The following is an 18,447-nucleotide window of genomic DNA, read 5'->3' on the forward strand; positions in this document are numbered from 1 at the left end:
CGAAATGGGTCTTCCCTTGCTTTGGTCGGAGCCGGGTTCTCAAACCTTCCCTACCAAGAATGAATTTAAACTTCTCTTTTGGTCCATGGTAAAAACGGAACATGTGGCACTTTCTGAGAAAATGAATTTGACCGGCCAGTTTTTGCTCCACAAAGCAGTACCTAACAAAGAAGTATATTGGGATGTTATCCTTAAAACATTAGATAGGAAACTATACCATCAGTTCCGTGTAGGTACACTGCCTCTGAGGGCTTTTACTAGCGGCTGGCAGAGGTTAGAGTCAAGTTTCTGTCCCTGTTGTACCATTTGCAAAGAAACAGTGGGTCATTTTTTATTTGTCTGTACTGCTTATTGTGAACCACGTAATAAGTGGCTGAAACCTAAATGTACTAGACTTAACACCCGAGTAAGTAGTGAAGCACTGTACATCTTAAGAACTAACACATCTGAATGGCTAACCATAGGATTGGCCAAATTCCTTGGGTGGGCTTGGCTGATAAGGATTAAATCAGTTAGCTCATAGTATCATGACCTAAATAACTTGTATACTGTGTTACCCCACTGGTTTTTTTGGCCTATGACTTTATCAGTATTGATGATCTGCTATTTTTTTTATATATGCTCAAATGTTTTTATAATTCCCCTTGACGTCTTTACAAGTATGTTTAATTGAGATTTTTAACTAGATTTGCCTTGTCTTAATTTCTCTTGTCTTGTTTCTTTTTGATTTGTTTAGTATGTGTATTTAAATATTTATGATCTCATGACTTCGTCGTACTAATTGTATTTAAAGTAATTTTGTGTATATGTGTGTCTTTTATGATGAAAAATCGAAATAAAGACGTTAAAAACTGAAACTGAAATTAATTGTGCCTGTAAAGCTTCTTTGCCATGCTCACTTACTTTTCCAATTATTACATCTTGTAGAATATTTTTATAATCTTCATCCTTTGCCTGTTTCATATTTTAAAGCAGTTCTACATATTTGAAATTTAACCATATATTAACATTTCCAATGCTTCCTAGGCACTTCCTGGTATCTTCATGCGTAAGCATTTTAAACACTGGTTGTCCTTTCACTGGAGTTAGCTGCAGTAGATCCCCAAAAACAATGATGTGTTTGCCTCCAAATAACACATCATACTCTGTTTTAAGAATGTCTTGCATTCTTAAATGCACAAAAGCAAGCATTACATTTGATACCATGCTTACCTCATCAATGATAAGAAGTTTCATTTTCTTCAGGACTCTGGAAACTTCACAACCTGCTTCTCCAGATAGCTTCTGGTATTGTAATTTATTATCATGCTCTACTGGCAGCATCAATAAATGATGTAAAGTAATCCCTTTAATGTTATGAGCTGCCAATCCAGTGGGAGCGGTAACAATACAAGACAGCGATGACTCCGTTCTTTTCTGCAGAGAAGTTGCAATTGCTTTAATCAGAAAACATTTTCCAGTTCCTGCTTCTACACTCACGTACAGTCGGACAGGCATAAATGACATACATGAGCACTCTTTTTTCTCATGATATAAACCATGCACAATCTGTTCTGCGACTTCGTCATATATTTGTTTCTGCTCAACGTTTACTTCTTTTTCCAAATCTACTAAGTTAACTACATCCTCCTGAGCTTGTTCCATGGCTCTTTCCACTTCATCCATAGCAGTGGCAGCTTCATTTTGAATAATTGGTCCTCCTAGTGGATCCTGACTCAATGAAGCAGAACTCTGACTGTCTTGAGAACTGTCTCTAGCAATCTCTGCTGCAATTGTAGCTTCTTGCTGCATTTCCTCGTTCAACATTCGCAGATAATTTGAAAAAACAGGACATTCTATGGTATCCTTGGTGGCATTGAAGGAATCTTCATAACTGAGAAAATCTCCAAGTAGTTCCTCTTCTGTACGCCATGGCTTAAAGAGTTGCAAAAGAGCTACATAATAAAATTCCCTTTTGTCAGGAGATTTGCAACTCAATTTTCGATGATTAATCACATGACCTTTTCTTTGTTTAACTAGACATCCTTCACATCCAATTACAGCATATACTCCTTTATTGATATCTTCTGGGATGTTCCTCTTAAAAGTATAGCTTTGCAGAACTTCATGAGACAAACGTTCTCAAGATGACTACCATTTGGATAGTGTGTATCCAAAATGTTTGTCTTCAAAATGTCTGTACTGTTTGGTTCTTTCTCCGCCAAATACTCAATTTCTTGTACAGATTTCAAAACTTGGTTTTGTGTTGCAGCAAGACCTAGACTCACCCAAATGATTGTTCTAGATTTGGCATATAGACTTGCTGATGATAACCGATAAGAACATTCATGTGCTCCAATTTCTCGATGCAACAACATCTTCAGACTGTAACTGTACAATTTCTTACTTAGACTCTTTTCATGTGAAATTTCCTCCCACATTTCCTTCAGTTCCGTCTTTTCTGATTTTGTGATGTAAGACCTAACATATTGAGCCACAGCAATAGAGTTGTCAGCAACATATTGAATATCCATGTTAGCATTCCACATGGACAAAATGACTGGGTTGTAGTCATTTATGTATTTGGACTCTTCATTTCTTCTTAAGTTGTAGGTATTTTTTGGAAACTTTCTTGTCACAGTATGTCGCAGAGAAGACATAAAATTGTTCACTCTCCCTTTAGATATTACTGGTCGTGGAAATCCAAAACAACATTTTGTGTAGAACTTGTTCTTGGATTTGAACTTTCGACGACAGTATTTTCCACAACGATGGGTTTGAAAGCATAAAACTTGATGTCTTAAATTGTTTTCTTTAGTACTTTTCAGAGCAGCACATGTAGAATACTGTTCAATGAAACTCATCACTGTGTCATCCGAATCTGTTCAAAATTTGGGTGCATCTTTGATCCATAGCAGCATATGTATGTGAGGAGCACCTCTTGCTTGATACTCCTTTCTCCAAAAGAAATCCAAAACCTCTCCAAGCGGAGGATTTTTTTTGTTTGTGATAAAAGACATCATAGCTTCAAACCTATGATTGAAATACCTGCATACATTAACTGGATCCAAAGAGCACAGTTCTCCAGGTGTCTTGTATTCTAGATTTTCAATGTTTGCATTTGCCTCTCGTAGAAATTGAAGTAAGTCTTCCCAAGCATACTCAGCACAGCTAAGATTGAGGAACCATGTAGGAGTTCCTAAGTTTCTTAGCATACATTTCAATTCCCCATGACGACGATACCAATACTCGTTAGTACCACGCTGACATGCCATGAGATTAATTATCTGAGATTCCAAAACAGTGTCTTGCAGTTTGACTATATCCGTAAAGTCCCTTGCCGAAATATTTTACAGATGTACTCCACTTTTCAGAATATGGTTCACTGCATAAGAAAGTCCAGATAAGTCACTCTCAAACAGTAGATGAAACAAATATGGAATGCATTGACGAAACCTTGGATCTTCTGCATATAATCTTAAAGTCCGGTATTCAGATGCAGGAATTTGAACAGGTCGGTCAACATATCGTCCACCTTGACCTGTTGGAAATAACTGAGGAAAACAACAAACTTCCAAACTTTCTTCCCATACACTAATGGGACTTCCTTTTGCTTCTTTCATTTGAAACAGGTCAATAGCATTCCCCATTACTTCTTTGGAATGCAAAGGATGAACACTATAATGTTCATAAATTTCTTCACTTCTAGAGACACATACTTTTTCAATTTGCTCAGCTGAGAAATCACTGTCCTCTTCTACAGTTGTTTCCTCTTCCTCAATATATACATTTTTGTAATAGTGATTGTTTTTTTACCAAATACAACGTTGCCTTTTTGACTTTCCTAACATCCACTAATTCTTGCCAGATTTTTTTACTCTTTGTCGGAACACCATTAACTAGAATAACCAGAGGTTCCTCTTCTACTTTTTCTACACCAATTGTATCAATAGACTCATTGGTATTTAAATCCATCAATTCAGAAGGAATGTCTACCAACTCCAGATTATTATGAACAGCTCTAGCAGGCATTCTGTTTTCATTTAATTTATTATAACAATATTTACAAATACGTAGATCAAAACCCAAATCAAAACAATTTTCTACCAACAAATAAGGTGCAAAATCCTTCCACTCATTATTATTTTCCATTTCACTTTTTACATATAAATCAACTAACCTAGTCTGATTCCTATAATGAGTTCGTCGACAACACACACATAAAAAATTAGGCCTTTCACTTGAATTGACCTTAAACTTTGTAATTTCATGGTCAAATGTTTCTGTACTTGGAATCTGTACATTTTCTTCCACATTACCCTCTATCACTGTATCAGTTTCTGCACCGTCCTCTTTTTCACCAAAATAACTAAACTCAATTTCTTCACAAATGTTCTTCACATCTAATTCAGATCCATGCAAAAGAGTACTGTTTAACTGTCTTAGCTTAAGTGCTGCACGTTTTGCATAATACAACCTTCTCACTAATTTCCTCACTTTGTTATGATGCACTGCTAACATCCTAAAATGGTGAAAAACACTCTGACATACTTTTCTTGAAAGACAAGCCAGTGAATGCCCATGCAAACCTGATTTTTCTCTCACTCTGCAAGGATCTAACTCTTGCACCAGTTTCATCTTTTGTTTTAGACTTTTCTTAGTATATGTCTGTAAGAAGTTGCGAAACAAATCATTTGAATCCTGTCGCACACTACAAATACTACTACAATTCCAAGTATACATCTCCCTAAACCTTCATCAGCTAACACCTCTTCTGCATTTCTAGGCACAATTTTTTCTTTTTCAACCGGACAACCGTCCTTCACCTCATATGCTCGACCACTGGTGTCAACTGCATGCACCAGATCATTATCCTGAAAGTAACTCTCTTCATTAAAAAATTCTCACAACTTGAACTATGCTTCCATTCTCCAGAAAAAACATCACAAAAATTAGTCAGATTAATTACTCTTTTCCACTTACATTTTGATTTCAAAACATTGATTACCTTATCTAGTGTACAAATTCTATTGATTACTAAACTGAATATTTTTTTTTTCACTTCAAAAGCCTGATCCACAATCTTCACTATACTTTTCTTTTTCTTGTAAAAAACAGTCTTTTTTTATAAATCTTAACATTTTTTAATACATTTAAAACAATTCTGTTATAAAACATTCGTCTACGAATGTCAATAAATTGATTTCTCCTTCTATTACTAGAGACAATATCATCTCCTTCTACAGGTCTAACATTTTTTGGGGCGCTCTGCTTTTTCTTTGTATTTACAGATGATTTTTTTTCTCTGAAACAATATCCAGATGTTTTTTACATTGCATTAATTTCCTAAAAAACTCCTTTGTTTGCTTACCAGGAGCATTTTATTTTCTCTGAAGATTGTGTTTTGGATGAGTCTTCTAATTGTGTTATATTGGCCAATAAAGCATGTTTGTAACTTTTTCTTCTTCTTTCCTTCGTTGGCATATTCTTTTATCTTTCTATAGATGATTACAATCTGTGGTAAAGAAAAAATAACATATTATAGACCACTACTAACTTACTACATAGCAATTACAATAAGTGAACCATATAAACACTAGTTTACAACATAAGTAAGTTTATAGCACAGCAACTGTGTCACAGCAACAGTGCAGTACAGTTTCATTATTGATCTCACTCTCTGCTTGCACCATCTCACTCTGTGCCTGTGTCTCATCTCACTCTGTGCCTGTGTCTCATCTCACTCTGTGCCTGTGTCGCGTCTCCCTCTGTGCCTGTGTCTCATCACACTCTGTGCCTGTGTCTCATCTAACTTTGTGCCTGTGTCTCATCTCACTCTGTGCCTGCCCCATCTCTCTGTTTGTGTGTGTCATTTCTCTCTTTACGTCTCTCATCTCACTCTGTGCCTGTGCCTCATCTCACTCTGTGCCTGTATGTCATTTCTCTCTTTGCGTGTCTTATCTCACTCTGTGCCTGCCCCATCTCTCTCTTTGTGTGTGTCATCTCTCTCTTTGCATGTGACATCTCACTCTGTGCATGTGTCTCATCTCACTCTTTGTGTGTGTGCAAAAAGAAACAGTACCCTATAAGCTAAGAGATGCAAACTGTGAGAAGACACGGGTAACATTATAGAAAAAGGTGAAAATATAATTCCTTATTTCACACAGACACTCAGTGTGATCCTTGTCAAAAATGTTAAACATTAAAACAATACCCTACAAGCTAAGAGATGCAAACTGTGAGGACACACAGGTGACATTATACAAAAATGTGAAAATAGAATTCCTTATTTCAAACAGACACTCAGTGTGATCCTCGTCAAAAATGTTAAACATTAAAACAGTACCCTATAAGCTAAGAGATGCAAACTGTGAGGAGACACAGGTGCCATTATTCAAAAATTTGAAAATATAATTCCTTATTTCACACAGACACTCAGTGTGATCCTTGTCAAAAATGTTAAACATTAAAACAATACCCTACAAGCTAAGAGATGCAAACTGTGAGGAGACACAGGTGACATTATTCAAAAATGTGAAAATATAATTCCTTATTTCACACAGACAATCAGTGTGATCCTTGTCAAATAGGTTAAACATTAAAACAATACCCTACAAACTAAGAGATGCAAACTGTGGGGACACACAGGTGACATTATACAAAAATGTGAAAATATAATTCCTTATTTCACACAGACACTCAGTGTGATCCTTGTCAAAAATATTAAACATTAAAACAGTACCCTATAAGCTAAGAGATGCAAACTGTGAGGAGACACAGGTGACATTAGACAAAAATGTGAAAATATAATTCATTATTTCATACAGACACTCAGTGTGATCCTTGTCAAAAATTTGAAAGCCATACATTTTACCCAAAAACATTTAGCATAGTAAATCGTTTTAGACACAGAGCACAGCCCATTTAAATGACCACTACATTACAAGGCAGAAACCTGACTCATTTCCAAAATACATTTCCAATATGCACCAATCATTTTTTTGCCAGCATTACATACTATCATGAGATACAATGCAAAAAGAAACAGTACCCTATAAGCTAAGAGATGCAAACTGTGAGGAGACACAGGTGACATTATACAAAAATGTGAAAATATAATTCCTTATTTCACACAGACACTCAGTGTGATCCTTGTCAAAAATGTGAAAGCCATACATTTTACCAAAAAACATTTAGTATAGTAAATTGTTTTAGACACAGTGCACAGCCCCTTTAAATGACCACTACATTACAAGGCAGAAACCTGACTCACAATGCAAGAATAAAGAAGCCCAATATGCTTCTTAATCTTCCCCATAGTGTATACAGCACTCTTTTTATATTAAATGAATCATTACCCACCTTTAAAAATGCTTTTGAAGATTTAGAACAGTGTCAGTCACACACACCAGATATTCTTAGGCAGAATCTCTGAAATGCACCTCAGACACTGCAACCACAAATGTCCCTGATTTGCTGTAATTCTTCACACATATCCCTGGACTTAACCAATCAAAATTCTTCCCAAACTATTTCAAAACCAAACTAACGTTTTAATTGGTTCTACATTTCAGCACTTTCAAACTCATATCATATTCACCCATCCTCCCAGTGCTAATTCAGCCTCTTACCATGGTAACTCCCACCTAACTAAGCACACAGGTGAAAAGTTCATCATACTATTTTGCAAATCAACCCAGCAAGGGTGTTTGACCTCTCAATACATCAGCTTATCCTGTGCAATGTTTCTTTAAATGACTTTTTCTCAACCATTAGAATTACTTCTTTCAAAAAATAGTAGTATGCACCCTAATTTCCAGTGTTGAATTTTTAAGAAACCACCAATCAATCCTTTTTTTCAAGTGCACTGAATCTCAACCACTATTTTTCAGAACTCCTACTTTCAAACTGCCATTTCATTTCCACAGTTCATCTGAGTACAACCACATCTACCTTCAGAATGCCTAAAGTCTGGATTGTGGGCCATAGCTATGTTCACTGGAGTGAAAAGTATGGAGCAAATAGAGGTATTCCCAACCTTTATTTACCAAATGTGGAAATGATGTGGATTGGCCAGAGAGGATTGAGATGTCACCAATTGATACCATTGGTAAAATCCTTTATGCATCTACCACACCCTGACCTTAATTGTGCACTGTGGTGGCAATGACCTGGGCACTTTGACTGGGGCAGGTCTGGAAATGCTTTTAAGTTTCAAAAGGAGTTTATTGAAATACATATTGCAATACATAAACTTATAATACTCTTAGTACAAAAAGAAAAGCAATCAAGTCAAAGAAATAATAAAATTGCAATATAAAGGGAAAGGGAAAAGAGGAGAAAAAGAAGGAAAAAAGGAAAAGAGGGAAAAAGAAAAAGAAGGAGAAATTAAAGAACAAACTTCTGATAAAAAATGGAATAAGAGTATAAAACATGTCGAAATTCTACATAAGCTGTCATAGAATAATAAGAAAACATTCATGTAATATAGTAAACTAGAGGATATAACCAAATCATGGGGGTTTAGAGACTTCTTCACAAGAGGGGGTATGTAATGGACGAGAATGAGCAGATATATCTAAAAACTCAGTCACTGGTAACCATATTCACGTTTGATAGCAAGTTGAACAGGATATACATATGCTCTGTCAAGTCTATGATTGTAGCAGACACCGTACCACCAAGCTTGAAAAGAGACATTTGATGCATTCTTCCATGACTTAGTGATCTGTTGAAAAGCCACTGCTAAGAGAAGGTCAATAATGGAAATATTGGAAGTGTGGGAAGACCATATATCAGCTAAACTACCTAGAAAGATGTGGATAAGGGAAAACCGAAAGTGAGTAGAAAAAATAGAATTTATTTGTTTCCAAACCTTGGACCAAAAAGATGAATCAAAGGACATGTGAAAAGCATGTGTTTGAGATCAGCGTGTGTATGAGGACAGGACCAACAGTTTGAGGGGATAGATGGAGCAATAGCATGTAATTTGGAAGGGGTGATAAGAATTCTGTTGTAAACAAAAAATAACGTTTGGGTAGTATTGGCTGCTCTAGAGGATTTCCGTAATTTATTCCATATATTGTGCCATAAAGGGATATCGAAAGAAACATCTAAATCAGATTCCCAATCAAGTTAAGTTTTAGATTTATCACGAAGAGGAGAAACACTCTGCAATTTTGTATAGATTTGAGAGGCTGAAGAAGAAAATATGAGAAAGGGAATAGTAAGAGAGGAAGATAAAGTAGAAGTAGAAGAAGTAGAAAAAGAGTTATAACTAGATTGAATAGCCGCACACAATAGGTTGAATTTGGGAAGAAAGGAGTCAGGAAGAGAGAAACGAGATTGAAGAGATGAAAAAGGAAGACAAAAACCATCCTGAAGGAATTGATGAACCCAAAAGAGACCAAGAGAGTGCCAGTCATTCCAGAAAATCTTTCTATTGTTGATCTTAATCAGAGGATTATACCAAATGGAAGACTGTAAAAAACGAGTTCGGTCATCAAGACCATTGAGAAAAAGAGGAAGAAATAGTTTCCTAGAATTTTTAAGAATAGGAAGAGACAGCTTCGGCGGAATATGTGGCAAAGTGATAAATTCCTTAAAGGTAAAGGGATGAAAGAAAGAAGATTCAACTGTAACCCGTAAAGAAAAAGAGGAAACATGATCAGTAGAGTGTAGAAGAAAAGAAACGGAATGATAAAGAAAAAAGGAAGTATGATAAGAAGAAAAATCCGGGAAATTAACTCCACCTAAAAATTTAGGACGTTTGAGTTTGGCAAAGGACATCCTAGCTTTTTTATTTTGCCACAAGAATTTTGAGAGGATAGAGTAAATGGATTTATAACAAGACTTAGGAAGATTAACTGGAAGATTAGAAAGAAAAAATAAAATTATTGGAACCAACATCATTTTGATGGAGTCTAATCTACCCCACCATGAGAGAAATAAAGGGTGCCATCTAGTAGTGTATTCTGTTAAAGTGGTCTGCAGATTTTTAATATATAAGGCAATCGTGTCTTTAATGGAAGGAGTAAACCAGAGACCTGAGTATTTTATTTTAGAGGGACTCCAATGAAAAGATGAAATCGTAAAATCAGCTTGAAAACAATATTTATTAAGAGGGAGAATGTCACACTTATCAACATGAAGCTTATAACCAGAAACTGCTGCATAGGAAGATACTTATTATTATTATTATTATTGGACATTTATAAAGCGCCTAGTTACGCCTCCTGCGTGTCCCCGCGCTATGATAAGTGAAATAGCCATCCCTCCCGCCCTTCAAGAAGTCTACCTTCTATATAAATGGGTTTTAAGTTTCTTTCTGAACATGGGCTCAGACGGTTCCAATCGCAGTTCTAAAGGTAGAGCATTCCAATACCTGGGAGCGAGGTATCTGAAGGATCTCCCTCCCATGCGAGCTTTCCTAACTCTTGGAACCTTTAGCAACCCAGTTCGGGAGGATCGAAGATTGCGCGTGGGCTCATACCAGGTCACCAAACTCTGAAGCGGAGCAGGAGCTTTGCCGCTCAAAATACGATGACATGTGGAAAGAGCTTTAAACTCCACCCTTTTCCCCACAGGAAGCCAGTGTAGAGCCTGAAGCACTGCTTTAAAGGGAGATCTCTTGGGGAGCCTGAGGACCAAATGCGCCGCGGCGTTTTGCAACACTTGTAGGCGGCCCACGACCCTGCCCGTGGCCCCCAGATACAACAGATTCCCATAGTCTAATCGCGAAGTGACCAGGGCGTGCACCAACATCCTTCGAGCCGCAATAGGGAGGAGAAAAAGGCTGGAACAGAGGTTTGAGGTTGGGAGATAAATAATAGAATATCATCTGCGTAAGCAGACAGTTTCAAATGGCTTTCCCCATATGGAAAACCAGAGATATCATTGTTTAATCTAATCCTGGACAAAAATGGTTCTAAAGCTAAAATAAAAAGAAGAGGAGAAAGAGGACAACCCTGCCGGACTCCTCTAAGAAGAGGAAGGAGGAGGAGACTAGACCGTTAGAGAAGGAAGGGGATTTACTGAGAACATTAAAGAAAAGGCGGGTATTGTCCGAAAGATGGCGACCCTTTATGAAACCACATTGCTCTTGACCAATGAGCTGGGGAAGAATTTTATCTAAACGTAAAGCTAAAATTTAGGCTAAAATTTTATAATCTAAGTTGATTAAAGAAATAGGCCTATAGTTTTTGCAGAGAGTGTGATCTTTATTATCTTTGGGAAGAAGACAAATTAATGCTTCTTGAAACGAGCCTTCGGATTTCTGAGAGGAAATAAAGTAAGAAAATAATTGATGAAGTTTAGGGACTAGAAAAGAAGAGACATGGGAATAGAATTCGATCGAAAATCCATCCGGGCCAGGGGCCTTGCCTCTTTTAAGAACTTGGATTGCCTCTAAGATGTCTTTAGGAAGAATATCTTTATCTAGGGGTGAAAAGTCAACATCTGACACTGAGGGGGGAGGGATGGAGGAAAGGTAAGTATCAATGTTAGAAGGTAAGGGAGGAGATTCAGGGGTATAAAGATTTTGATAAAAATTCGTAAATTCTTCTAAAATATATTCATCTTTATGGAAAAAGACATTAGAAGAAGACAGTATTGATTCGATTTTTGTTCGCTCTTTTTTAACTTTAAGATAATTAGCGAGAACATTACCTGCTTTATTTTGCGAAGAATAGAACTTAGCACTAGATTTAAGTAAGACTAAGTTGGCAGAGTTAGTAGATAATTTATTAATTGAAAGTTTTGCGTTAATGAGTTGAGTTAGGACAGAAGGCGATTTGGATGAAAAATAAGAATGTTCAAGTTGTTTAATTTGAGATGTTAAAGAGGATAAAGATTTGTAAGCAAGACGACATTTCTTGGCAGCATAGGAAATAATGAAATATCTAGAAGCAGCTTTGAACGTGTCCCAAATTAATTGAGGAGAGGTGTGGGGAGTTTCATTTTCTGTAAAAAAGCGTGAAGCAAAATCTGGGAAAGCAGCAGTGAAAGATGGATCCGAAAGGAGAGAATTGTTAAATCTCCATCGTCGTGTACCTTTAACAGGAGGGAGTAAATCAAGACCTAAGGTTACAGGAGCATGGTCGGAAATTAGAATAGAACCAATGTCTGAGTGAGTAATGTGTTGTGTCAAAGCTTTGGAAATAAAGAGATAGTCAATTCTTGATTGGGAGGAGTGAACTGGAGAGAAAAATGTGTACTCTTGTAAAGTAGGATTGCAAAGCCTCCAGGAATCAACTAGAGCTCGTTGAGAAATAGTGTTTGTAAATTGAGTATGAACCTGAGAAGGAGAAAAACGCGAGGAAGATTTCCTATCTAGAAACTGGTCCATAATCATGTTGCAATCCCCACCAAGAATAAAATAATCATCAGTATATTGCATGGAGGAGGAAAGGATTTGGGGCCAAAATAATTTGTCAGGTGCAGTGGGAGCATAAATATTAAAAATAGTGAGAGGTTTCTTATTAACTAATAATGAAACAACTACCCACCGACCCTCAGTATCGGAATTTTGAGATATAAGCTGAACATTCAAATGTTTATGGTACAAAACTGCAACCCCATTACGTTTACCCGAACCAGGAGAAGCAAAAACATGGCCTTCCCAGTTACGTCGCTATTAAGGGATTTCAACATCTTTAACATGAATTTCCTGTAACAATACTATATCTGCTTTCGAATGAGCTAAATGAGAAAGAACACGTTGTCTCTTAATAGGAGACCCCAAGCCTCTAACATTCCAAGAAATTATATTAATCGTCATCTAAAAAATTTGAACAATATCTAAAGATGCAAGAACAATGAAACAATAACATGAGTATATAATAAAAACTTATCCAAAATAAGTAGAAACAAAACAACCTAAATAGACAAGAAAAGATAATGGACGTATTTAAGAGAAAAAGTTGATGGGAAAATTTAGAAATGACTGCAAAATCAGAAAATTGAGAAGGGAGAGGAACCGAAAAAAGAGAAAGGGGAGGAAGAAAATAAACAGAAAGAAAGTACAGAAAGACATACGAAAATGAGGAATATAGATAGAGAGAGGATTGAACACCATAGAAAAAAGCTAAATAAGAACAATATGCGAAGAAGAAATAATTCAACAAAAGATATACCACAAGGAAACGGAGAGAACAGGGGTGGTGGAACCACATAAGGGAAACGGAACGCTGAACAGGAGACTCCAAAACAGGATCGCAAGGAGAAGAACAACTCCTAGGAGAGACATATGAGGTACAAAGTGATGAGGGACCACAAAACAGCTTACCTAAAAGAAATATGAGGGAAAAAATAAAAAGATGAGCAATAAAACACATAAAGCAATGAATGACAAGAAAAGTCAATATAAAACGGTACACAAATCACCATACATTACAAACGAAGGGAGAGAAACATTGATAAAACACAACAGAATCCTCAAGGAAGAAATAATAAGCCATCATGGTCGAGGAACTTACATGGATTCTCCATTGCAACTGTCCAAAAATTTCTGAAGTAGAGCATGGTCTTCGTAGGTGGTCGTCTTATTATTATAAGTCACTCTGAAAAGGCAAGGATGGAACAAGCTATATCTAGCATTCAAACTGCGCAGCGCAGGCCTCATCTCCAAAAATCTTTTCCGACGATCTGCAGTTACTTTAGCATAGTCTTGGGCAAAAAAGAGAGTAGAACCGTTCCAAATCAGTTTTCCACGTTGTTTAGCAGCATGAAGAACTTTGAGTAACTCCGTGTATTCCAGAAAATACAGGATACCACCTCTGGGCTTTGAGGAAGACGAAGCTGACTGAGAAATCGAGCCAAGACGATGGGCACATTGAATATTCAGAGGTGGAGTATCAGGAAGACCCAGAAGAGTTGGTAAGAAAGTCTGAAAAAAAGATATTGGATTTGGACCTTCAAGACATTCAACCAAACCGTAAATGCGTAGGTTATCGCGTCTATTACGTTTTTCTAATTGCTCAATCTGCTGTTTGAGGTGAGATATCTCCTTAGACATGAGAGGGACCTGAGTAGCAAGTCCTTGAACTGAGTCCATACGATTTTCCAAATCCCCAACTCTCTGCTCAGTGAGGAACCATGAGGACTCCAAATTTTGTAGGAGGGCATTCGTCTCTTCCATATGCGGCTTAAGAGCACGAATTTTCTCAAGAAGAAGCTCCATAGAGATTGAGGAAGACGAATTAGTGGGAGAAGGCGGGTTAACTTTCATTCTTTTGCCAGAGGCAGTTGCTGACGTCGAGAGAACTTTAGCGGTTTGCTGTGAGCTGGTGCGAGAACCAGAAGAAGATGACGAGCCTTTAGATGCATTAGAGTCATTGTTAGAATCGTCCACAGGTTCCTGTAGAACATTGAACCGATTAAAGTCTTCCAAACCAGCTTGTTTAGATTGAAGAGACCCACCACGGTTATTTCGAGACGTTGCCATGAAAAGCCGTACAAAGAGAAGCCCGTCAGGGAAATTGTGAGGAGATCCTTAGAATGTGAGGTAAAAATGAAAAAGTGTGTCAGCAGAGAGCAAAGTAAATAAATCAACGTGGTGAAAAAGGGTCAGAGGTACCCAATAATGAAGGAAAATCTTGTCATTAAAAAGAAATAGTTTTCCTGAGAGAAAAATTCATTGCACACAGAAAGAGCGAAAATCCGCGGGAGCGCCGAAAAACAAAATGGCGGCCGCGACGTTGAGCTAAGGGGCAACAACAAATTGAAGAAAATAGAAAGTCGCTGAGTTCACCATGAGTGCAGATTTTCGCCGCATCAGAAGTAGCCCTGGTTCCGACGTCCGAAAAGGAGAAAATTCGGGTCCGGACCTAAGAAATATGTCCTGGAGCCGATCCACACCCTCACGTCTCGGCGGAGCTCCCAAGAACAGCAGCCATTTCCGAAGGCTCCGAAGCCATGCCCCAGGTCTGGAAATGCTTTTAAAGGACATCTTTGGGCAATTGATGTCACTTTTTCCAAAAACTGCCTTGGTATATTCTAACATATGCCAAAGGCAAAAATGGAACTGGTCCAACCAATTTTGTCCACAGAGTGAGAAAGCAAGGAAACATGTGAATAAATCTGTTTCTGCTTTCCTCAGAGACTATGGTATGGGTTCTATATACCACAACAACTTGTGTTACAACATGCAAGGCATATATAGGAGAGATGGTGTACATTTTACAGATGAGGGAAATAGAGTCTTCCTCTTGAATTTTAGACTCTGCATCTGTACCTACTTGTAGGTACAAAAAACACCCACATAACACAACAGCTCTTTTAAGAGCTACACTATTATTATTATTATTATTATTATTATTATTATTATTATTATTGCGGTCTTATATAGCGCGTAGTTACCCTGGGGCATCCCAGCGCTTATCAGAACAAGGCAACGCTCATGTGAGTTCAGGGTCAGCAGTTAACAGAAACTGTATGTTTTCAGATGTTTACGAAAACGAAGGAGACAGGTCTCAGAGCGCAAGCTTAAGGGGAGTGAGTTCCAAAGTACCGCGACATTCACAGAGAACCTTCTTCCCCCTGTGCGGGCCTTTTTAACCCTAGGGGTCTTAAGCAAATGTTTTTGATTTGATCGAAGTGTTCTGCTGGTCTTGTAAGGAGTAACCAGGTTCTGCAGGACGGGAGGGCCTTTACCCTGCAAGATATTATGTGCAAGGCAGAGAGATTTAAATTTCACCCTTTCCCGCACCGGTAACCAATGCAGTGCCCTCGGGGCGGGTTTAGCCGACCGTGACATGGGGATGTTATTGGGCATTCGTGCTGCAGCATTTTGAATTTGTTGTAGTTTATTCAAAGTTGCCTCGGGGGCGCCCAGGTAAATAGCATTGCTAAAATCCAATCTTGATATGATCAGCCCCTGGATCAAAAGCTTCCAGGATGGTGAAGGAAGAAGAGGCAGCACTTTGCGCACGGATCGGAGAAGGCCAAAACAGACACCTGCCATTTTAGTAACCTGGGTCCTAAAGGAGAGATCTTGCACCAGCTAAATCCCAAGACTCTTGATCTCTTCCTTGAGGTTTGGAGGCGAGCCCAGGCAACTAGTCCAGACAGTCGAGAACTCTAAATTCTTTTTTTACTCAAATTCTATTCACAGTTTTTCCCCGTGGTGCGCTCAGGATACGCGTACCTGTAAACGCCCGTGTAAGCAAACCCTGAGCTTACTCCGTGAAATTTCCACAAAAAAAATAGTGTTTTTGCCCTTCAGGGTCCTCCTAGGCCCCCCTAAGAATACCTAGGGGGTCAGGGGGTCACTACCCTGCCCCTTTTGGGTAGGTTGAAGATTATGTGAGTTTGAAAGTATTGATCTGTATAACCAATTAAAATGTTAGTTTGGTTTAGTATTTGTATGTGAAGAAATTTGATTGGTTAGGACGGGTATAAGTGTGAAGAATGAGAGGGAATGACGGCCATTTTATGATTGCAGTGTCTGAGGTAGATTTTTGAGGAGTTTTTGGTTTTCAGTTTCTGGTGTGAGAATTTTCAACAGCATTCTAAAAGGTTAGTTGTTAATTTGTAAGGGGAACTATGTTGTACATGTTAAGTTAATAAGAATAATGTTTTTTAATATTAACATTTCTTACTCTCACTGTCTTTCTTTCTCTCGTTTTATAGTACCCTAACAGCAATGATGGATCTTAGTGAGGAGTCAAATTCAAACTCAAATTCAAAAGACTTTATTTGGTTATATTTCATAAATAACCATTAAAGTACATCAAATCACATCAAATATTACATCATCATAATTAATATTATAAGATCAGTAAACACAGTATTTAACATGGGACAGAATTTAAAATAATGGATTTCATATAATCAATGTCTTACGTAGATAAAAAATACTTTTAAGAAATGCCGAGACAGATGCCACTGAGAAAATATCATCCAAGAATTGCATAGCTAAAAAAGCTGGGCGGCACTGTCTCATGTTCATATATTTTAAAATAGGCATAATCCATCTTTTCCTTGATATAACATAAAATCTACAAAAAAATAAAATATGGATATCCAAATGAGTGGAGACGTTATCACACGGACATTTAGAAATTTCCTTTGACCAATCGTTTATAACAGGAAAGCTTAGCAGTCTAAACAGTATCCCAAATCTAAATCTGGTCAGCAAGAACCTTTCTTGGTCTTTCATTTGGAGGTTTAGATAAGGCTGAATAACCCTTGGTTTTATTATCATTTGATGGGCGATTACTGTCTTTTTTAGCAGTTCTGTTTGTTCTCTTCGATACTCTAGGAAGTTTAGACTTAGCTGTTTCAGTGCTTTCCTAGTGATATTAAACATCGACATAGGGTCTATATAAAATTCCGGATGGTTGATATTATCACAGAATGCCTTAATATAGCACAACCATTTTATCCTGTTCCCACCATCTAATTTCACTGCATCCCCCAGAATGAGGCAATTTAGGTGGCATTTTTCAGTAGTCCATACCCGATGCCATAAAAGGATCGGTTGCACCTTAATTAAGTCTTACAGATAAGTAATACCCAATTCAGTGTGGCAATTATAACTGGACGTACTCTCTGGGACAGCTAGAAGATATCGCAAGAAACCATTTTCAGTGACTCTTAAGCTGCTGACATTTGAATCACCCCAGATTCCTGCCCCATATAATCCCACCGCAACACAACTAGCTTTATATATATATAAGAGCTCTTTAACTGGCTTTTTTCCCATCTTTTTGCTGAACGACTTAAGGGCCATCATAGATTTAGAAAATAGTAAATCCCTTGCTTTGATCGCACAGCTCCACTTACCAGTGCTATCAAACAGAATCCCCAAATATGGGAATGTTGGGGTATTGTCTAAAGGAATCGATCCTATGTACATGGTTTTTTTCTTTTGTTTCACGTTACCGCCACAGTTCATAGTAAAAGTTTCGGTGCAATTTACTTGTAGTTCTAATTTGGTCATAAAGGAGCTAAAAGAGGTAATCAGAGTCTGCATGGCTATAGGGGTTCTTGCCATGAGAACAGCGTTGTCTGCATAAATAAGAGCAGGTATACGACGAGCTGAAACAATTGGCATATCAGTGCAATTCTGTAATAGTTTCCTCCAAGTTGTTTATATAAATAGAAAATAAAAACGATGCGAGGACGCACCCTTGCCTCACGCCCCTCGCTACACTGAACTCTCTTGTGCACTCCCCATTTTTACCGTATCTAACCATTGCACTAGCCCCGTTATTCAGTTCTCTCAGAAATGTGATGATATTTTCCTCCACTCCCAACCGGGTTAAAATTATCCATAGTTTGCCATGATTTACATAATATAAGGCAGATGTCAAATCTAGAAATGTTAAAAACAATCTTCCTCCCTTAGCCTTAGTATATTTCTCTATTAATATTGATAAATTAAACGCTTGTTCAATGGTACCAACTCCTTCGCACTCTCTGGGACAGTGAAGTAGTGTGGCTCACTGGTTAGAGGCGGCAGACCCG

Source organism: Lissotriton vulgaris, chromosome 2_1, assembly GCF_964263255.1.
Source record: "Lissotriton vulgaris chromosome 2_1, aLisVul1.2, whole genome shotgun sequence".
NCBI classification, from domain to species: domain Eukaryota; kingdom Metazoa; phylum Chordata; class Amphibia; order Caudata; family Salamandridae; genus Lissotriton; species Lissotriton vulgaris.